This window comes from Talpa occidentalis, unplaced genomic scaffold (assembly GCF_014898055.3).
Source record: "Talpa occidentalis isolate TD23 unplaced genomic scaffold, MPIMG_talOcc4v2.1 talOcc4.2, whole genome shotgun sequence".
NCBI lineage: Eukaryota > Metazoa > Chordata > Mammalia > Eulipotyphla > Talpidae > Talpa > Talpa occidentalis.
Genome location: NW_023602073.1, coordinates 78,546,941 through 78,570,886, shown reverse-complemented (window position 1 = coordinate 78,570,886; position 23,946 = coordinate 78,546,941). Strand labels below are relative to the sequence as shown.

General features: G+C 38.1%; 1 pseudogene; it reads right to left on the bottom strand.

The window, feature by feature from the left end:
- Nucleotides 1-18,918: 18,918 nt before the first annotated feature.
- Nucleotides 18,919-23,946, bottom strand: part of LOC119251452 (dual specificity protein phosphatase 18-like) — a 40,376-nt pseudogene continuing 35,348 nt past the window's right edge.

Here is a 23,946-nt window from a genome sequence, read left to right as displayed (position 1 = left end):
GCACCAATTTTTGCCTTAAACACAAGACAGATTATGTAGAGTAAGAAAAGGAATGAGGGTAGTTCACTAGTATTAGAGTCTTTGAAGAAAGTGATTCATAATTTGATGATAATTACATTTGCCACATAGAAGACTTTCTGAATTTTTAAAATCACCTTTCACTCCAGTCATTTAATCTTTAACTGAACATTTTTAGAATACCTACTAAGTGCCAAGCCCTATATTAGTGCTTAATGTATATAATGGATTTACTTGTGTGAATGTCAATCTAAGATTTCATGGGAAATAACAAATTCACAGCTTTATATCTTAAGTTTTATCACAGGGTTGATATTTTGTTTTTTTTCTAAAACTCTAAAAGTTGGTTTTCCAGTTTAGATTGTGATTTAAAATTGGCATTTTAGGTCTTTTTAAAAATGTAACTCCTCTAGTTTCATGCTCTGGTGGTTTTTGTGTGGAATTAGCCCAAGGTAGTTTTATAGCAATAAGGGATGTCTTATTGAAGAAGCCTTCTAGTACTTTACCTTTTATTCTTTTATTTCCTACTCAAAAACAATTGAAAAACTAGAAACTGTACCCAAGGGAGCTAGCTCTCAAGTATGATATGAAACTATTGGGTCATACTTTCCTTAGTTTTTAAGTAAAATAATATTCATTCCATTCTCTCACTAGAGAATGTATTGGGTTGGTTTTAAAATGAATCAATATGTACCTAAGGCTTCAGATTGCTTTTTAATGTCAGGGAGATATCTAGTAATTTTAAAAGCTGACTATCACAAGTTTATTGCCACACTATGAGTATAATTTCAAATTACAAGGCAAGCAGAAATGGAAGAAAAAAACCAACATTCTTGCCTAGGAAGGCAATTGTGAACCTGCTTGGAGGCCAAACTTGGTTTATAAATTTAGGTCTCCTGGTAATAATGATTTAATATTATTGTAGGCATATAAACAGAGAACTACTAGTGTCAGGAATAAGGGATTATATATTATTTATATGACTTTTTTATTATTGGTGCTTTTCTTCCTTGGTGTATAAAGTGCTTTTTAAATACCCTCCTGGCAATGCTGAAAATTTCTTTGTTTATGTCATTTCCTTCTTTTACTTGAGGAAAGTGAATTAATAGTTTGTCATTTACCAAAGTTCACATTTCTCTGATTCCTACTAAATATAAGGCTTGATGCTGAGGCAAAATGCAGCAGTCTGTCACCCCACCTATTTTCATCTATAGAGTTAATACATAAACTCGAGTCATGAGACATATAAGCCTATAATGTGATGTATTATGTAATAATTTACTAGGTCACGTTTAAAGACCCTAAGCTAATTCCAGCCATGTAGAAAATTACAAAGTCAGGAGTATTGTAGATATGACTGGGAGTTGTGTTGTCTTACGTAACTAACCCAAGGAAAGAACCTGATACAGTTGGATTCAAATATGAACAGAACCAGTTAGAAATAGCACTAAAATAACTTTTTATTGAACATCTCTAATTCTGTTTTTTTTTCTTTCTGCTGTCAGTTTCCTTTATCTGGCTATATATTAAATTAGACTTCCTAGTAGAATACACATCATCCACATTCATATCAAATGGCTAATTCAGAAAAATTTACCTGCTAGAAAACTGGTAACTTGAGGTTTTTTCACAAGAAAGGAAAAACATAGAGAAAAATGTTGATCAGCCAGGTTTGGGTTGCATGTTCACCTTATTGGCCACAAAATCTGCTACTAAAATTAACAGAAGAAAACAATGATGTGAATTTGAAAACTGTAACAGAGGGAATATGGTGTGTGTGGGGTGTGTGTGTGTGTGTGTGTGTGTGCGTGTGTGTGTGTGTAGAAGGAAGGGTGGGGTGAAGAGGGAAAGGTGTGAGCAGTTTCCTAAAGTTATGAGAGTTCATATTCTAAAAGAAAAGGAGAGGCTTTCTCAATTAATAAAAACACAGATAATCATTCAAATTATGAAGAAAAGCTTCTGATCAATAGAGACTTTTTATTGCTTTTAAAGTACCAGAGAGGGCCTCCCCAGTGGCGCAGCGGTAGAGCGCTGGGTTGCGAAGCTGCCCGCAGCCTCTGCGGCGCCGGTTCGATCCCCGGCTGCTCCCCGGCCACCGGAGGAGGGTCCCACATGGCGTGCAGACCTCTCCTGCCGCCCGCTGCTCCCCTCAGCAGTGTACTTCGGTCCTTCTGCCTGCTCTGCTCCCCGCTCTGGCTCTGGTGAATTCTCTCACCCTCCCGCGCTTCTGACTGTACCCAGTGCATGTATAAACAAAAAACAAACAAACAAACAAATAAATAAATAAATAAAACATGCCTCTTAAAAAAAAAAAATAAATAAAAAAAATAAAGTACCAGAGAAATCAAGGTAGGGACATGAGAGTATGAAGAGTGGTAAATTAAACAGACTAAGAGAATGTGAATTGTAGTAGATGAAGCTATAGAAGGCTCTTTCAGCACCTGTCATAGTAAAATTTTATAAACATAAGCCTCAATAAACATTATTTGATGAGGATAGCCAAAACTTATCTGGTTGATTAGCAGTGCAATCAGTAAACTAAATTAGATGGACTTCCTAGAAAAATACATCATGCATATTCATATGAAAATAATTGATTCAAGGGATTAATGACATTTCAAAAGGGGAGAACTAATTAGAAGAATAATTTAAAATATAATCTCATTAATGTTGATTAGTTATACAATAGCTTAAAGAACAAGATTAGAGAAAGTAAGTGAGAAATATTAAGTATAAGATATGGGAGGAAAATAATGAACAAAATAGTGTAAAATATATGAAATTGTCAGCTTTTTTCCTGCAAATAAGCAAAAAGAGTAGAAAACACATAAAGAGAATAAGAAGATTAAAAATTTGATGTTTCAGGGCCTCCCCGGTGGCGCAGCGGTTGAGCGCTGGGTTGCGAAGCTGCCCACAGCCTCCGTGGCGCCGGTTCGATCCCCGGCTGCTCCCCGGCCCCGGAGGAGGATCCCACATGGTGCGCAGACCTCTCCTGCCACCCGCTGCTCCCCTCAGCAGTGTGCTTCGGTCCTTCTGCCTGCTCTGCTCCCCGCTCCAGCTCTGGTGAATTCTCTCACCCTCCCGCGCCTCTGACTGTACCCAGTGCATGTATAAAGAAAACAAACAAACAAATATAATAAATAAATAAATAAAAAAAAAAAAAAACATGCCTCTAAAAAAAAAAAAAAAAAAAAAAATTTGATGTTTCAAGAATGTGAGTAATTTCTATTTAATTATTAAACAATTAGTTACAGATTTTGCTACGACAGCCTTTCCCCTTAGGCAAGCCCATCTGATACCGCACCTCTCTCCACTGTGATGGGCTTCCTGAACACTGATTACCTGGACCTGGCCTCCGTCTGCTTCTGTTTCCCTCTTATATGTGGATGCTTGTCTCCCCACAGCTTGACTTTGCCTGGCTAGCTGGATTCTGTCACATGACACCCCAGATCTCTCATGGATGCCCATTTCTGTAGGTTACTCCAGGCAAAGGTGATTAAGAAAACAAGTGAACAAATTATCTGTTTTTCAGCCAAATTAACTTTTATCTTACTTAGTTCTCAGAATCATTGAAAGTCTGCCTAATTCTACTAGATTTGCCATTCCAAATTTATTAGTATATATACAGAGTTTATTTCATAAATGGTTGAAAAAATACGTATTTATACATATACATACATGTATGTGTATATGTGTGTGTGTGTGTGTGTATAACTGGTATCAATGGTGTAATTCAGGATCTCATAGCTGTGTTCTAAACTGCTTTCTTGCAGACTTGACACACAAAATACTTTTACTTTCACTTTGAAACTCTAAAAATAATCTAGTTTTTCAATGATCAAAAAGTAATAATTAATTATGGATATAATATAAATTTTTGCTTGTAGTCCAAGTATTAAAATTACAATAACAATACAAATTACAATAATTTTAATAATATCCACCTTCTATAGCCGTGTGTTTCTAAAGATGCCATTCATGATTTGCACAGCAATAATAAACAATAAGGTAGGGGGAATATCCAAAATCTGTATTTTATTTTATATCAGACTCTGAGGAATTTACACTTAAATTTACTTTTGTCTTCAAACTAAATGGAAATTTTACTGAAAACCTAAGTTCATTTCTTGATTCTCCTTTAAAAATTTTTCTTGACACTAAAATTTCTTTCAATATGAACATATAACTTTAGGACTCACATTCAGTCTTAAAGTAGTTTAAAGCTGAAAACATAGTTACCAGAAACAAATCATCTTTGAGAGATTTTTTTAAAGAAAAATTAGTGTCATATTTAGGATAACCATGTCCTCAGAGAATTTAGAAATTTATTTTCCATGGTACAACATACATTTGAAATTTTTGATTAAAGAAATATTTTTCATATTCATCATTCCAAAATAAATGATTGAATTACATTCCAAATTTCAACACAAAATATACTTAGGGCTCATTTACAAATATTTATACTTTGTGATATGTTAAAAATTTATTCTCCCACTATGCAAATAGTGTTTTTTCAGTTAGCTGCATATGCATATCTTTTACTCTATTATTATTTTTGTATTGTGATGATGTTGGTTCACAGCACTGCATCTGTGCAGAGGTATAGAATCAGACCTCTTCAGCTGTATATTACCATATCACACCCACCGCCAAGGTACCCATAGCCCTTCAACATGGCTCATTGCGCTCCATCCACATTTTGTGCCCCGTATTCCCCCTCCATCTTTGGTACCCTCAATTGTACAGCCAGATTTCTAGGGTTTGTTTTGGTTTGGATTTGTCTGACTCTGTTTTGTCTCTCTATATTCTGCATTTGTCTTTCCATCCAGCATGTGTCTTTCTAATTCTGACATATTTTGCTTAACGTAATCTACATACTAATAGTGTTTTAACACCAAAATGTTTATTATCACAATTTTCCATCTTAGGGAATAATGCAAATATTAAAACTAGTTAGAATATTCCAATTGTCTTCCTTCTGCTCCTCCTGATTTCATCGTTTACTACTTATTATCTGTTCTCAACCCAGAAGAAAAATCCCAATATTTAAAATTCATTTAATGCTTTAGTTCAAAACCCTGTAACTCCTTTTCACTATGAGTAAACACTGAAGTCTTTGTGATATCCTCTAAGATCCTGCCTCTCAGACTTGCTCCTGCCTGCCCTATGACTGTCACATCACTCTTGCTGTACCAGTCCCAGCTGCTTCTCAAATGTCCTGGGACCACATGCCAGCTTCCTTTACTCAGAATGTCACCATCTGTGAGGCCAATCTTTACCATCACATGTAAAGTTTAATCCATCAGACCAGAATTAATTACTACCCCTTACCTGCTCAGATTTTCCCATGATACTTATTTTCTAATATATAAAATGTTGTATTTAGTGTGTATGCATGTGTGTGTGTATACCCACACATACACTCTATCTCCCCATGCCAAAATATAAACTCCGAGAGCAACGTTTTATCTGTTTTGCTCCTTCTTATACTCCCCAGTAACTTCAACACAGAGAATGTGTATCAGATGGCTCTTATGTACCATTTTACATCCTCTTAGCTTTAGATCCACTGGGGATCTAGTGACTGGAATTCAGTCCCTCTTCTATCCACACTTATACTAGAGTGACCAAGTTTACATGGCATTATAGGACGCAACCTGAAATCTCCTTGCCTCTTGCCTATCGTGTGCTCCTCTCACCTACTGCTCCTTGGCATCCTTGTTGAAAATGAGCCATGAGACCCCTCCATGCCCTTCATCTCCATGTGTTGTGTAACTGTCCCTGGTGTAGTAGGTTCGCTGTCAGTTTGGGCAAATGGAAAAAAAATCTTAGAGCCTTAGGTATATCTGCCATGTTCCTTATACCATGTCAAGCCAATGATTTTTTTTCATGTACTTAATGACCAGTCATCTACCTTCTTTGCTGTAATTTCTATTCAAGTCTTTTCCACATTTTTATTTGGATTACTTATCTTTTTAATGTGTTATTTTATATATGTATATATATAATCTGGATACAAGTTCTTTATCAGATATAGAATTTGTAAATATTTCTACAAGTCTGTCACTTGTCTTTTTGTTTTCTCAATATTATTTTCATTTATAACATGTGTATGTGTGTGAATACATATATCCCTCTGCATGTATTTACGTGTATAGGTATGTGTGTGTATATAAATAAAATACAGTTATATATATAAGTTATGCCAGCCACATATTCTTTACTTTCCTTTCTGCTGTATTCATGTCAGATTCTGTTTCTTTTCTTCTAAGTTTCCCTGAATTTGCATGAGGTTGTAAGTTCTAATCTTAGAACTTTGTGGGACTTCATGAGGCTGAGACTGAACATCTGTCGCCCATAAATAAGCTCATGCATTAAATAAAAAAAAATCCAGGTAAAAGGAAACATTATTCCAAGTATTGGCATTGTCATATTTTCTGCTGTGAAAAGTTCATCTTCCTATCACTCTATTGTCATGAACCTAAATATCAATAATCCATCATCACCATCACAATCAAGACTGCCCAAGATAGAATAAGTCATTCTCCACTTTGCTGTATAATTTAATTTTAAATCATAGGCACCATTTTACATACCAGAAGCAACTAAATAAATATATGGTAATCATTCCTTACTTACGCTATGATTTTCTTATTTGGAATCATCGCTTGCTACAAAATTTACATAACCATTAAATGAAATACAGGAAGATTTAGACTATCTAAATGAAATCTTTCTCACTTCTCCTATCAAAGTGTTTTAGATCAACCAGCAGGACATCTTCTACTGTTCATATAATTTTAGAAAATTATGAAATAACCTATGTGTGTGCACATGGTGGGGAATCTAAATGAACCTCTCTGTTATATTATAAATTGATTCTTCAACTTTAGTAAAAATTGTATGGCATGAGTTAAAAAAGAAATATCACATTATTGTATCAAGGAAATATGTCACTAAATTAAAGTATAACATTATCCTTAGCAGGCTTCCTTTACAGACAAACAGGTAGATGAGTCAGTTTCTGTGAGCACTATGCTCTGTTCCTGATTAATATTTGTAATTCAGCCTAAACTTGGATGAAAAAGCAGGAACATTTTCTTTGTTTTGGTGTTATTGATCATGACTTCCTAGAATGCATCATTAGCACCGGCTCTGGCCTGGCCCTGCACTCAACTGCTCAAAAGAGATCTCTTTTCTTTAAAATCAGCTCGTTAATGCCTTCAGGATGACAGAGTACAAACCCTAGCCCTTCATGTCTTTCTCCCACTCCTCTTCAGATAATTTTGTACAGACTATGAAACACCCTATTGATTGAAGTCTGAGGTTGTAAATGTGATTTATGAGTTGCATTTGATTAAATGTGTGACTGCTACAGGGGACATAGACATTTCTTCTGGTTATGGAAACCCTGTGCATACCACTTAAACCCAACCCTGCAGGCTTGGAGCAGCACCTCCTTAAAAAAAAAACTTAAGTCAAAAATTGCAATATATTGGAATACTATATGTTGACTAATTAAGTCAGCATGAGCACCATTCATATCATAAAAGGTATTTTCAGCTGGATAATTATTTTTTTTATTTTTATTATGTGTTAACAATTGATCTGTACTTAGCACCTGATCGGATTTGTGCTATTTAGCAGTTAGGTATTTTGAATATTCCAGGCAAAGTTTTCTTGATAAAAGAAACAATTAATCTTTCACAGTGTCTACATATACCATATCATTACAATGTATACACTAAATATCTCACTCGGTGGTGAGAAAAAAATGCAAGCAAATGCAACAAGAAAAAAATTCATCATCCAAATTGCTGTGAACTGAAATATGTTTCTCTAAAATGTGACTCTAGAGATAGGACATTTAGAAGGCAACTAAGGTTGAATTGGGTTCTAAGGGTGGGGTTTTGCTTAGATAGGATAGGTGGCCTTATAACACAGAAAAGCTTTCTTGTATTCTGCATTCTCGCTCTCTCTCTCTCTCTCTCTCTCTCTCTCTCTCTCTCTCCCTCCTCACCCATCCACATACTCTCACAGCAAGGGGGAAGCTATCTGCAAGCCAAGAGGAGTTCTCACCAGTTGGCCATGTTCACACCCTGATCACATACATCCAAACTCTCAATTTCTGTTGTTTAAGCCACCCTTAAGAAACAAAAAAATGGGGGCCTCCCCTGGTGGCGCAGCGGTTGAGCGCTGGGCTGCGAAGCTGCCCGCAGCCTCTGCAGCGCCGGTTCGATCCCCCAGGCACCGGTGAGGGTCCCAGCCTGCCGTGCCCACTGCTCCCCTCAGTAGTGTATTTCGTCACTCTGCTTTTTCTGTTCCCCGCTCTGGCTCTGGTGAATTCTCTCGCCCTCCCGCGCTTCTGACTGTACCCAGTGCTTGTATAAATAAATCTTTAAAAAAAAAATGGAAGTTATTAGAACAGGTGATCACTACAGTTTCCCCCTACACAAAGATGCCAAGGAAGATTCAGTATGAGTGGCACAATAGAGGGAATAATGCCATCAAATAGCATTCTTACTAGTGCTCAATATACCCACTAACTCAGGTGTAAGTGTGGAGGAGGAAACACCATCCTATTTGACAGAAGTTTGATGAACTATAGTGATGAACTGTCTTTTCATACTTTCAGAATTTAGGCATAGCTAAGAAAACACAATATGAAAAGTCATGGAAAAACATGAATTTGTCCTTAATTAAGAGAAATTAAGTGGGCATCCATGTTTCTACAACTTATGCCAATACCAACCTTTCTACATTATAACCTTTCCCCCAGTCTTCTAAAAGTCAATAAATCCTAAGTAACCAAATATAATATATTAAGTAGGTGCTTAAATATCTAACAGAACTGAGGCAAAAGCCTTAAGGAAAGTCCATGTTTCTTGGACTGATGAAGTTATACAAATGGGGAATCATCTTCAAAGCAGTGAACAACCTGTGAATTTGTCAGCGTTCTAGTCCCATGTTGACAAGTATAGCAACCCTGGCACCTCCTTAAAATTCAAAGTGTCAGTGCTGCATTATTTGTAAGCAATGTCTATAGATGGTGATTGCTCCTGCAAGCTATTGTAAAGGAGCATTCTAATCAAATAAAAATATACCAGCAAGTGTAAAATTACAAGTATAGTTCAAGCATATAAAAGTCAGGTGTTTCTTAACAATCTCCTGAATTAACAAGTAAGATTCTTTTTCAATAAATACTATTATAATAGTCAGATGAGTGCCAGCAGTGAAATTCCAAAACCAACAAATTGTACAATATTTTTTTCCAAGAAAATACTCATGTTCAGGTAAAGAAATTTAGAGTTACAGTAAAGCTACTAAATTATATTTTTTCTTATATTCCCATCTATAAAATAATTAAAGAACCAACTGTTCATAGGAATAAATGAGAGTTAAATAATCCCCTTTAGCAGTTAACTTGTAAAGAGAAGGAAACAGTGACTATTTTCTGAGGTTGATCAGAAAAAATTCATTCCAATAACCAAACCTGAGAGCTTGCCTGCAGACATATCAAGATCACCATTTAAGGCTGACTTTACACAATGCCTGATGCTTCGAAGATGGTCAGAGAATCAACACCCAGGAAAAACATATTTTTCCAAACTGGAAAACAAAATCAAAACACAATTTAAAAAGCCTCCTTCAGCAGTTTGAGAACAACACTTAGTCTTCCCATGGGACCGGCATCCCATAAACTAGTTCAGGATGCCTTCTGGGCAGTGTCTTTCATGACTATTTTTCTCCCTTCCTCTGGCAAAAGTTTTTGCTTTACCCAGAAAAAGTTAAAATGAGTGCCAAGGTAGAAATTGATACGTTAATTGAGGGTTCCCAAATCTTACTGTGTTCCTCTTCTAAAGAACCAGGTTTAATGGGAAAAAAATTTTTTTTTGCCTTTTTGAAAAGTTGGCCTTTAGTTGCACAGTGGGAAAGAAATGATTTTGTTGCATAATTATCAAATGATATTTATTCCTGTATACATTTGACATTCTTTAGCAATGATTCCTTATCTCTTTTAATTTTTTTTCCTTCTTTTTTTTTAAATGTAGGTAATGTTGGTTTATATCATGGTTTTTATTTTGGGAGTATAGGCTCCCCCTTCGTGTTTTAGTACCCTTTTTCTAGAAACCTATAAGCCAAATTCAGAGATTGGACATAACCAAGGCAATAAATACATAAATGAATAATGTGTAGATTGGAGTTACTATGTTTCTTTTGGGTCTGAGAATATATCAGAGCGTGGTAAAGAATGCACACTTTTTATTTTAGCTTAGATTTACTGTCTTCAAATTTATAGGTTAAAAAGAGTGAAAGAATTTCTTTTAAGTTAGAGGACAAGAAATTAATTAAATGATTAAAGTAAGAGCTAATATTTTTTTAAACTTGAGAAGCTCAGAAGTAAAAATAATGGTAGCATGGAATGCATATTATATAATATTCTCAGTTTTTGTTTTTGGCTTATAAGATTTTTTTTTTCCTCTGGCGCCTTATTTCCTATAGGCTAAAGAAGTTACTTTTTCTCTGTTAGAACACGATGTTCCTCCCCCTGTAAACTCCCACCCACCCTTTATTAGGGGAATGCCAGTCAGCCTGGATTACTTGGCCAATAAAAGGAAACTGTTTGAGGAGAAGACAAGTAGATGAATTTGTCGAGGAAGGCAGCAGAGTAGCGTCTGAAAGACCACGGTCCTGCTGTTTGGCAGAGGGCAGGGGTCTTTATCTAGAATTTCAAGGGAAATGGAGGGATTGGGCAAGGGTCAGCATGTTCCTCCTTGCGACACAAGCTTCTGGTGACTCTGTCTGACACAGCTTGCTTTTACCATGGTCTGGTGGTCAGCAATTCTGATGTTATCTTTGTAGTGAGGCTCTTTTCCCGTGGAATGTAAAAATCACGGTTTATTAAGCCTAAAGGGAAAAGAAAGAAAATGGAAGAGACAGAAAGACATAAACTTTGTTGCAGCGTCACCTTTACTAACAAAACAACATGATTTGTAATACAATAAAGCCTCTTAAACTGGAAAGCACCTTGAGGACAAGAACAATATGTCTTTTTAACCTTATATCTATTTCCAGGTGCAAGCTATTTCCACAGTGCCTAGCATAAAATAGCATTCAATAAACATTTTTGAATGAGTGAATACATGAGCTCACATTATTTGTGAGCAGTAAACTCTGAAGATTAAACATACCAAAACCTTGCTGCAATAATGAATATTACAAGCAATTAATTTATATTTAATAATTTAATGGCACAATTAATCATTATTGCAATGCATGCTAATCAATCATAAATGGTAAAGCGTTTACATAAATTAGCATGCTTCAACTGCTCTGGCATAGTCTGGCCCCAGTTTTTTTTAATTACCGGAGAGAAAAGGGCTGGAGAGGGCCATCTAGTAAAGTAGATCCTGATACCCCTTATACTTTTCTGTCTCTAATTTGGGGTAAAAGGAATTTGGACTCTATTTCCCAGCCTCAAACCAGCATCAATAAACAGAGGACTTTGCTTTCTCAATGTGATTTTAGGAGAGGTATAATGGCAACAATTCCAGATATCACCTGTTTCAGGAACATGGGTGACCACACCCAAGAGCTCCTAGACACCTCACTGACTTTTGACTAAGGAGTAGTGAGGGAAGCAGAGTCCTGTGTTCTCTGGAATTATAAAATCACTTATTCCTCCCTGGCTGAGCTACAGATACAAGAAAAATAATGAACAAGAAAAGGCATGGTTTTTGTGTTCCTAAAGCTATCTAGATGGCAGAAATTAGTCAAATTATCACAGAATAAATGCATAACTGTAATTGTGATACATTTTGCAAATGAGGGTTTCCTATACTCTGTTTATATAGCAATGTTAAGTCCATGAATATTAATTGAAACAGATGTCGAAATTCCAGGAAAAAACCTCCAATAATGTCAATATTATAATAACTACCAGGTCTCCATGTGTATTTTAAGATCATCAAGTCCTTTCTTATGTCATAAAGAACTTTCTTGTTGTTTTTTCTATAATTCCACTTTCAAATCATTTAATAATTAAAAGTTCTTGGAATAATTGTCCATTTGGTATTTAACTAGATATCATGAAAAACATTCTCTTTCAGAGACTCACTTTACCCCTTATCCCCACCTTTGCTGATACTCAGTATCACAGATGCCTTTTACCCTCTTTCAAATTGAATATAACATATGCTGGGTTTATCTCTTCAAAGAAATCATTTCCCAACAGAAATATCTTGTGTTTGAAATGACCTTGCATTAATGCAAGTACTAAGACATTTACCCACAAGAAATACCACTTGTATTTTTGTTTTGTAGAAAGACTTATTTGACTTATTACTTCCATGACAGTCACAGCCTACTGACAGAAGACAAATGTTTGCTTCTCTTTAATTTTAGAATACTCTTGAATGTTTATTCCCAGTTACCTACAGTTTCTTGATTAGAGGTAGCCAATCAAATCCTTGGACAGCTATTATTTATCTTCATAGGTGGACTGTTATTGTGGCCAGCCATACAAAAGTACACCCTCTAGTAACATGTTGTATCTTTATTTCTTCTGAAATCTTTTTTTAATACTTGTAGTGCATTTTTAGCAGCTCTTCTGAAGAGAAATAATGAAGGGTTGATCTATTGTAAAATTGGTGCCTTGAGTCACAATTTTATTGCCAGTTCATTAAAGCAATAGTACACTTATTCATGAGGCTCTTTTGGGTGTTTTTTTGTTTTTTGGTTTTTTTTAATGAAATGAGCAAAGGCATTCATAATGACATACACCGAGGCCTACAGAGATTGGTTTATTTATTCCCCAGGATACTTAGGGGCTGGAGATTAGCCTGTGCCTGTCTTGGCCACGGTACTGCAGCCCTGGCTTTATTCACATGAGCATGTTGATACAGCTCCTGAAGAAGTCTATTACTAAAAACTGAGAGTGGACCCCAAAAGGGAACTGAGAACTCTTTCATCAACCCATCTGTATGGGGGAAATTTTGCAGGTTCATACTCATCCTTGACAAAATTGTATCAAATAGCTGTGCTTCATTCTGGAACACCCCATACCCAAAAGGACAAAAATGTATAAGAGAAAATGCCTGCACTGAAGAGATAAAAATGAAGTTTAAATGTAAACTAGTGCCATGAATCCAGCGAAGTGCCCCAAATTCAGGCAGGTAATGTAATAGCTTTAAAAAAAAAAGTTAACTATACCTTTTTTGTATGGATACGTCATCATCCTACTACAGAATAAGCTGGATTCATACCCAGAGAGCAAACTGCAAATGTGTTTGTCCTCCATGTCCCCAGGAATGCTTTGACTTGTTAAATATTTAAAATCTATTTGGCATTCAGTAGGAAGTCAATATAATTTCTTTAGAAAAATGATGAACTCATTTCATGGGAATGAATAAGCTAACTTGCACATTTCATACAAATGAATCACTGGTCCAATTTTTCAGGAAAATAATAACAAGCACTACAGTAATCTAATAAATGTGCTTATGCATTTCATAGGGGCTATTCAATTTAAAATAATTGTCCCCACCCTCCAAAGTCATTAAAATGTGAGACTATAAATCTATTTTTTAAAAATAGGTTTCTTCGCTAGAGGTTGCAAATTGTTGAATGGACAAGGATTGGTAAAATTCCTCAAATCATGTTTTACTTGGGCACAAAATCAGATAAAAGATGTTCGGCCACTAGGTTGGAAACCTAATTCTGCCATTTGACAGCTCTGGAAACTTCTGCAAATGAGCTCCCACAATTTGTACTTCAGTTTTATCATTTAAAAAATGGAATAAAAATAGCACTTCATATTCTTTCAGTCAAGATTAGATTACTTAATACTCAAAAAAAATGCTATTATGCTGAACAAAAGGAAACCTCTAATGACAATCTAGCGTTAAGACTCTCTTTTAGTACTCAGACCTCTAAACAGGCACAGCTCTGAGGGGCTTTTCTTTCTTGCTCTACCAATTTGTCCTGGCGATATGGATGTTCTGTAATCTAGGCTAAAGAGCCACGGGCTATAAAGGAATTTCTGAAATGGCAACAAAAAAGAATCTATAGTTAAAATATGTACAACTACATTTTCCACCACAGCTATAATTTTAAATCCATCAACACAAGGACACAAAGATCAATTTTGCTCATTATTACGTCCCAACACCCAACACTGTCTGCACATAGTAGTTGTTCACTAAATGTTTACTAAATATTTGTTGAATAAATGAAAGACTGCTTTAATTGGTGGATTTACCTTTTACTCATAGGGTCCCTTCTTCATGTCCTAAACTACAAAATGTCCCAGAAGGAAGGCTAATTCTGTTAGTGGTTACAATGGTCCTCAAAAAGACCATTATTATTGCAGTTTGGCAGATGATCTGAAGTACATGAGTGAGTAAACAGAAAAAGGAGTTAAAGGATCAGTCAATAAAGTGTCAACTGGGGACTGCAGCAATTGTTCAGGTAAAAAATTGGTGACTGAAAAGTATACAGGAAGAGAGATCTCTTGTATATTTGCTGATTTAACTCAGAGAGAGAAGTGGGTGAAGGAGGAAGAGGGAGAGAAAAAAGAAATTAACTAATAGGTAGAAGACTGAGTATTCTCTTAGTACCTGAGAAACTATGGTTTTTAGCAACTTACTTTTCTTCTTAGGATTTCTTTGCAGCATCATATATCAGTTTGCTTAATCAAAAATATTTCTCCAATATGAAAAAAAAGAGAAATGTAGTTCCATTCCATTACTAATCTGTTCACTAATTCAGCAAACAAGTATTGCTTACATATGCCCACACCTCTAATAGCTGTTGGGATAAACTAGTGAACAAAACAAACGAGAATACATGTGTCATGAAGCATACATGCTAGTGGGAGGAAAACAAACAATATAAATAAGTCAAATAGGTGCTAAAAATTGATTGGTGCAGTGCAGAATTTAAAGAAGAGTAATAAGAGACAGCTCAGGAGAGGCAGAGGCAGGTGATATGAATTTTATTGGGATGGTCAGGGTAAGCTACAATCAGTAGGAAACATCTGAGCAATAGTTTTATTTATTCTTTTTTCCAAAGATTGATTGATTGATTGATTTATACAAGCACTGGGTACAGTCAGAAGCGTGGGAGGGTGAGAGAATTCACACAGCCAGAGCAGGGAACAGAACAGGCAGACTAACGAAACACACTGCTGAGGGGAGCAGCAGGCGCAGCAGGCGAGGTCTGTCGCGCCATGTGGGACCCTCACTGGCGGCTGGGGATCGAACCTGCACTTCAGAGGCTGTGGGCAGCTTCGCAGCCCAGCACTCAACCGTTGTGCAGCCCAGCGCTCAACCGCTGTGCCTCCAGGGGAGGCCCTGAGCAATAGTTTTAGATGAGAGATCAAGCCATTACAATATCTGGACAAAGCCATTCTGATGTGTTGAAATTTTTAGCAGAAATCTGCATTAGGATACCAGATCTCACTGTCTGTTTTAAATGTTGATTAAAATGTATTATCTGGGAGAAATAAGCGTGAAGCTCATTGTTTCCTTTTGTCAATAATAGCAACTTCAACAAACATTTGCCAGTACGAACTGTATTACAAGGTACTGGCCAGATTCTTTATATGTAATTTGTAAACCCTTAGGTGACTTGTGAAGTAGTAATACTTGTGAAATAGTAATAGTATACTACTTGTGAAGTAGTATACTGATGTCTGTTTACTAGGTAAGATCTATGAGTCAAAAGGATTAGTTGAAAGTTACAAAAACTTGTAAAAATTTAGAAAAAATAATTTTAAATTAACAAATAAATGAGACAGAAATAAGATGAGCACAATTTAGACTATAATCATTAATCAAAAAATATATATCATTAGCTTCAATTGTAAGTGAAGATTTTTTTCAGTCACACATTTATTTCCACTGTCATTTTGTTTTATCCCGATAAAATTAGGATGTGTTGAACAAGACACACACCTCACACAAAATGTAAGGGGTACCAAAAAATCCCAGTAATCAAGATAGATATGTTAATGCTATATAATATTTTAAAAACAAAGTTAATACAAAAATCCTTATGAATAAAACATTAAAATTTAAATAAAGACAAGATCAAACTGCATTACATACTTCACTTCCTGCATTCTAATCACAGATCTGACATTTTAATTATTACTTTCTCCACAAAACCAGAAGATAACTGATAATGTTTACTTGACACCCTTCCTAAGGGTACTTTAGTACTTGAAGAAATCTTAAGTTACCTATTGCCCGACTAATGCTTTGGAGTTAAGTCTTTCTATTTACCCTTAAATTACCCCATGAACTTGACCTCTCAACTTTTTCTGAAACAGATCAGGTTCACAGAGCATGTGCTTGTGCTGAAAAGTTTACAAATGAACCCAAGACTGCACAGCAGTGCTTACACTCTTCAATCAGTCACACCGGGAATGGTTTGCAAGAAAAGGCCTGTGCTAGTTGGTAATGCTGAAGTCCCTTTAGATGCTGACAATAAACTATGTCTTGGTCAATGTTTCTAATAACAAGATATTGCTTTAAATTGCATGTTAGATACAGTATAATACTAAATTGGGTATATTTATTCATTAGCCTCCTCAGGCCTAGCTCTAGGCAAAATTGTAAAGCAGGTTAAGTTTATACTTGACAGACCTCCTCTCTCTCCACAATGCCTGCAGATGCCAGGTCTTCTCAAGCTGCCCTACTGACCTGTCCACCGACCCTGTCAGTCTTCTTGGAAGCACTCCAAATTTGTCCTCATTTTCCATTTTATAAATATGACTACTAGTTTTACAACACCACAGGGTGTCAAATTAGTTAGCTGTGATTAGAAAACAATCACTCCAAAAAAAATTCGCCCTAAGGTATGTTTCCAATAATATTTTAATGTGTTTTCATGGGCAGAATATTAGCATTTTGACAGAGACTAGGGTTGGGATGGGAATTGCTTGCCTCTGTGGGAGACAAAATTGTATATATGGTGTGCCCTCAGCTGTAAATTAATACTGAGAATATATGAAAATATGCTGATATTTTTAATTATGAATTACAAGTTTTGCTTAAATAATAGCATACAGGAGGTATCATTTTTTGCATTTTCCATTTTCTTGTGAATGCATACCGTATTATGAACTATTTTATTCACATAAACAAAACATAAAGGATAATGAATATCAAGTAGCCATCACAGCTTTAACATCCTCATATTTTGCCAAGGAGGGAATGAGAGAGGGAGAGAGGACCAAAGATATGTTTAACTTTATAAAACTACCAAACTTCCAGAATGGCTACACTATTTTGCATTCCACCATGAGAGATCCAGTTTCTATATATCCTTCCTCACCAGTATTTGGTACTACCAGTATGAAGTGTCTATCCAACCCTTTTGCTCATTTTTAAATCAGATTGCTTTTTCGTTGTCGAATGTTGAGAAGCTTTATATATTGTGGATACAAGTCCTTCTTCAGATTGAATTTGTAAATATTTTTCCCAGCCTGGCATTTATTTCTGTTCTCTTAAAGTGTCTTTTAGAGAACAAAGTTTTTAGTTTTGATTAAATGCTACTTACGAAGTTTTCCTTTCATGGATAGATGTTTTGGTGACCTGTGTTAAGAACTCTGCCTCACCCCAGATCACAGAAATTCTCCCTGATGTTTTAAAATTTAAGACTTCCACTTATTTCTGTGATAAAGTGTTCAGTCTTTGCCATTAATTATGATGTTTGCTATAGGTTTTTTGAGATGCCCTTTTCTATATTAAGGAATAACTGGAAAGTATTCCATCCTCTTCTATTCTGAAATGTTTGGTAGAATTCACAAGTGAAACCATTGGGGTCTTAAGAATTCTTTTTCAGAAGAATTTAACTATAAATTTAATTCTGTTAATAGTTATAGAGCTATTCAAGTTATCTATTTCACCCTGGATGAGTTTAGGCAGTCTGGATTTTTGAGCAGTAAGTTCATTTTATCTAGTTGTCCAATTTATATAGAGACTTGTAATATTCCTTTCTCTTATTATTTGCAAGGTGTATAGTGTTATTACTGTTTCATTCTTTATTCAGCTCTCAAAAAAAAGTTTAAAAAATTTCATACAGTAGAAGCTTTCTTTGAGAACTATTTTTTTTTTAAAGATTTATTTATTTATACAAGCACTGGCTGCAGTCAGAAGCGCGGGAGGATGAGAGAATTCACCAGAGTCAGAGCGGGGAACAGAACAGACAGACCGACAAAATACACTGCTGAGGGGAGCAGCCGGGCGGCAAGAGAGGTCTGCACGCCATGTGGGACCCTCGACCCAGTGCTCAACCGCTGTGCCACCAGGGGAGACCCTCTTTGAGAACTATTTTATGAATAGATTCAATGTAGAAAACCAAAAGGGGACCCTGTGGTTGAAGGTGGAAGTTGACTTAGGACCACCAGGGCTCCTAGAGCTAGAAGGCCACTCACCTAGACTGTTATGTATGATGAGAGCAAGGTGCCATGGTGCTTAAGCCTCTGGCTCTGGGTTCAGAAAGAATGAGGTGGGATTGTGTCAGACTTATCCCCAGGTTAGCTGGTCTGGGGTGGGCGGCGGGGGGCGGGGGGTGGGGGTTGCGGTCCATATATCTTGGGCACTGCTCCATTTTACCTGGATACCATCTGCCTTACCCTCCTGTCTGGCCATAAGTAATGGCCTGTCACTCATAGTGTAGAAAATTTATCTTCATCATCTTACATTTAGTAACTTTAATCTTTAAAGATACGAGTTACAAGAGTAAAACCTTCTTTTTGCCCTTATAAAATGCATAATCTATTTTTTTCTATATCAACAAAAGAAGAATGTTCATATTAAGATCATGGTGTAGGAACCGCAGCAGGACTATACCTTTAACTCCAATGCAGAGAATGGCAGGAGGAAAGATTCATATTGAAATTACCAAAAGGACCTCCTCATAAATGTAAGCGATCACTTCCAAAGGGTTTTTGACCATGTGCAAGGTGTTCTTGCCAAACAGCAGGAATTCACAGTGGATGAGTTGCTCCCAAAAGCCATTGTTGGGCTGAATGATGAGTCAGCAATACTAGGTCCATGTGTGGACATCCTGCAGGCACCAGGCCTGGTGCTTCATAAGGTAGGCAAGGCAAAGGGCAGCCTAGTGGCTCACATTCACAATGCAGTTGCGGCAGCATGTAGCCGCGCTTCACCTCCATGCTGTGCATGAGGGAATGGGTCAGCCTCATGCGCCAGCACATACTGAATGTTGTACAAGATGTTCACCACCTCCACTGAAACTTTGGTGACCATGGTGATCTGGTTGCTGAGGGCATGAGCTTGTTGCTGGAGGCCACCCTGTTGCTGATTTATAGGCTGCCAGTGATCTGTGAGAGGCCGCTGAACTTGTGCTGCCAGGGGAGAGTACAGGGGTTGATGTGCTCAGGCTGGGGAGCCAATGAGGCATAAAGACTGCATCTGTGCTAGATTGCACCCATGGAAAACTGGTTCGATTATCAGAGCTACGTAATAGCACGATATCTGGAGTTAACATTTCCCATTTACACATGGGGAAAATAAGAAAGGTAGGGGCAAAGGACTCGCCTAGAGTCACAAACCAAGGTCTAAAACTCAGTGTTTCTGGTCTTGTCATGTGTGCATAAAGTCAGCAAATACAGCAGGGCATTCATTCAGTTAGTAACAGGGAACACATTACAGAGCTTGAGGTTATAAACAGGGAACACATTACAGAGCTTGAGAGGAGCAAGATGCCAAGCCAAATCCAGGGTGTGAGGCAAGTAGTTCGTGGGGAGACGGCTTAGAATGGGTTTTTTAGCCCCTTCAGTATCGAGACCCCAACAGTCTCACCTCTCTGGTGCATGCAGGAGAGACGGCAAGTTCATTCTAGAATAACCTCCTCTCAGGGTCTTGAGGAAAGAAAAGACTGGTCACAATCCAGAGCCATGTTCCCTAAGGGGCCCACTGCTCTGGTTTCCATGGCAATAGCCCCACATTTTAAAAAAACAGGATTTGTCTATGTGCCTTGAGCCTGCCCCACCCTATGTTCCTGCTTACCTGCCTCCCGCCTGTCACACTTAGGTTTTTAAAAATTGATCCATTTGGATACATGTACTCTTCTTCCTCTTAATTTAAACTGTTGTTGTTTATTCTCATTAAAATCAATGTTGCAGTGTTTGGGGGGTAAGATTAACTTACATTATTATTAATATTTTGGAAGCATGAAATCCCCCTTATGCCCCTATCCCCAGGTAATGTACTCCTCACCAAATCATAACATAGTCCACTGTGCTCCCTTCCCTCTTCATTCTGACCCCTTGCCTACCCCTCCCCACTGGGTGATTCAGTTCACATGTCAGCTTTCAAGGATTAGTTTCAAACTGTCTTTATCTGACCCTTTGTTTTGTTTCCCTGTATTCCACATGTTAGTGACACCATCTGACATTTGTCTTTCTCCTTCTGACATATTTCACTGAGCATTATCCCTTCCAATTCTATCCATGTTGCTGAAAATGATGTGAGTTTATCTTTTTTGGACACTGAATAATACTGCGGGGAGATGGGCGGAGCAACATGGCGGCGAGGAGACGCTGCGAGTAAGATCTCCCATTAAAAAAAGTTAATAGGGAGGAAAAGCGGCAGGTCCCAGTGAGAACTGGGACACGGAAGATAAACGGACGACTCCAGCAAACTACCCGAAGAAGAAAGTGGCCATTAAAGAGGACTAGAAGGGAGGGAAGCACAGAACCCTGCTCCCCTCCCCCGCCCACAGAGGCGGCACTCTCCGACCGGCAGAGAGGAGGAAACAACAAACCAAAACGGCCCACAAGAACAAAGGATGCAGCAAGCGGGACTGTGCGTGGAAAGGAACTATTGCAGCCACCACACCCTGTGAACGGGAGCTGAGGCGAACCCTGCAGGATTCGCCGCGGCGGTGAGCGAACGGCTCCGGGCGCCATTAGAGAAGAACAAAGACCCCGGGAGACGCGCACACAGCCCGGGCTGCCGGTAAGCTGGCGCGGAAACGCGGCGCGCTCGGGGAGCTTGAAAAGCAAGTGCAGACCTGGATCGCGGCTGCCCAGGTACCCGCGCCTGCGACCTAGGCTTGCGGGGAGACGACCTACGCTTGCGGGGAGACGCGCGGAGGTCCTCACTGAGGTGAAGGTCCCTCCCTGAGTGAGCAGGAACCAGGCACCCGGGCACGGGAGCAGTGCAAAAGGCGCCATTCCCGCGCCACTGAACTGGGCTACAGCCCACGTCCTGGAACTGAGGGCTTTGAACTGAGACCCGGGGCACGAAAATTCGGGGCATGGGTTCTCCACGACGGTGGGGCACAAGGCAGACACAGCACCCCAAAGCTGTTGAGGTGTACCCTACCATTCCCGCTCTGCTCCCTGTCCCACGGGGTTGGGGGGACGAAAAACAGCCCCCCAAGGACACTAGGAGAGATCTCTGGCGCCACCTAGTGACCAGGAAAAAAAAGTCACTAACACCCCATAGAACAGGAAATTTCTTAAGACTGCTTGAAAAGGGCAGAAGGCTTCTGCAGTGGCCAGCCGGGAAGTTATTCCACGCCAGGCCCCTTCCGACCAGCAGTCTGAGCCCACAGAGGGAGCAGGCACTCACGTCCGGGGCAGACCGGGGGCGCAGAAGAGTGTGCCTGAAACCGGAGGCGCAGGGACTGCATCCCGCTTCGCCATTTGAGAACAGGGACATTTCTTCAGTAAAAACTGCCTAAAACCAGCAGAAAGCTCCCCCAGAAGGCAGAGATGGCTCCTGGAAGAGCCAGAGGGGAGCGGAGAAGTTCACCCAAGATGCCAGTCAGTCCGAGCATCACAGTGTCCCAACGCATACGACAAATTAGAAAACAGACAGTAGGGAGTAGAAGAACCACACGCAACCTAACAACTCCTCAGGAAAGAAGCACACCACAAAAAGAAAACCACTCCCCAGATTGCAACGACAGCAACTTGGAAGAACTTCTGAGCCTTCCAGAAAGAGAATTTAAAATTGCCATGATTAAAAAAGTGATAGATCAGAAGAAGGAAATTGAGTCCCTAAAGAGGGAAAACAATGGTCAGAAGAATGAAATTGAGTCCCTAAAGAGGGAAGTAAAAGAAATGCAGGAGATCAAAGAATTAATGGAGGAACTAAAGAACTCCGGGAAAAGCAAGGAAAGCAGAATAGATGAAATGGAAGAACGAATAAGTTCTCTTGAAGACACAGAAATAAAAAGAACCAAAACAGAAAAGGAAAGAGAAGTACGAAGGAAAAAGAATGAAGAAAGACTTCGAGAACTATCTGACTCCATGAGGAAAGGAAATATAAGAGTTATAGGAATTCCAGAAGGAGAGGAGAGAGATGTAGGAACAGAGAAAATATTCCAGGAGATAATTGAAGAGAACTTCCCAAATGCGAAGAAGGAGCTGAAAATTGATATACAAGAAGCAAGAAGAACACCAAACTTCCACGACGAAAGGAAAAACACAGCAAGACACATAATAGTAAAGCTCCCAAGAATCCAGGACAAGGAAAAAATAATGAAGCTGACAAGAGGAAAGAAACAGATAACATTCAAAGGAAAACCAATCAGGCTGACATCAGACTTCTCTGAAGAAACACTACGGGCAAGGAGAGAGTGGAGGGACATAGTCAACAGACTCCAAGAAAACAGATGCCAACCAAGAATACTCTATCCCGCAAAGCTCTCTTTCCTCCATGAAGAAAGAATATGGACCTTCCCAGACAAAGAGAAACTCCGGAATTTCATTACGAATAAACCCCCACTCCAAAAATACTACAAGGAATCCTAAAGCCAGAACCTCAGAGGGACGAATAACAACGAAAGAAGACCAAAAAAAAAAAAAAAAAAGTTATTAAAAGAATAAATAAAATCAAAGGAAAGACAAACATAATGGCAAATACAGATGCTAACATATCAATATTAACTCTAAATGTAAATGGACTAAACTCTTCAATAAAAAGACACAGAGTTGCAGCCTGGATTAAGAAACAAAATCCAACCTTTTGCTGTCTCCAGGAAACACATTAGCTACAAAAGATAAAAATAGGCTCAAAGTCAAAGGATGGAAAACAATCCTACAAGCAAATGGGCCAAAAAAGAAAGCAGGAACAGCTATACTTATATCAGATAAAACAGACTTCAAACTCAAAAAAATAAAAAGAGACCCAATGGTCACTACATTATGATTAAGGGGACAATACTTCAAGAAGAAATAACACTCATTAACATATACTCACCAAACGAAAGAGCACCAAAATATATCAGACAACTGTTGTCCTCTCTGAAAACAGACATCAGAGAAAACACATACGTAGTGGGAGACTTCAACACACCACTATCAACAATGGATAGATCAACAAGACAAAAAATAAGTAAAGAAACTAAAGCTCTAAATAAGGACCTAGAGCATTTGGGCTTAACAGACATCTATAGAACACTAAACCCAAAAAAAATGGAGTACACATTTTTCTCAAGCGCACACGGATCATTCTCCAGGATCGATCACATACTGGGGCACAAGACAAACATCAACAGATACACCAAGATTGAAATCATACCAACCATCTTTTCTGACCACGAAGGCATCAAACTAGAAATAAATCATAAAAAGAAGGCAAGGAACTATCCTACCTCATGGAGATTAAAAGCCACACTACTGGAAGACCACTGGACTAACGAGGAGATCAAAGAAGAAATTAAAAAATTCTTTGAATTGAATGACAAGGAGGACACCAATATCCTAAATGTATGGGATGCAGCAAAAGCAGTAATAAGAGGAAAATATATAGCAATAGAAGCTCACATCAAAAAACAAGAAAGAACTCAAAGAAACAACCTAATCTCGAAGCTCAAAGATCTAGAAAAAGAACAACAAAAAAACCCCAAATCCAGTAGAAGAAAAGAAATAATAAAAAC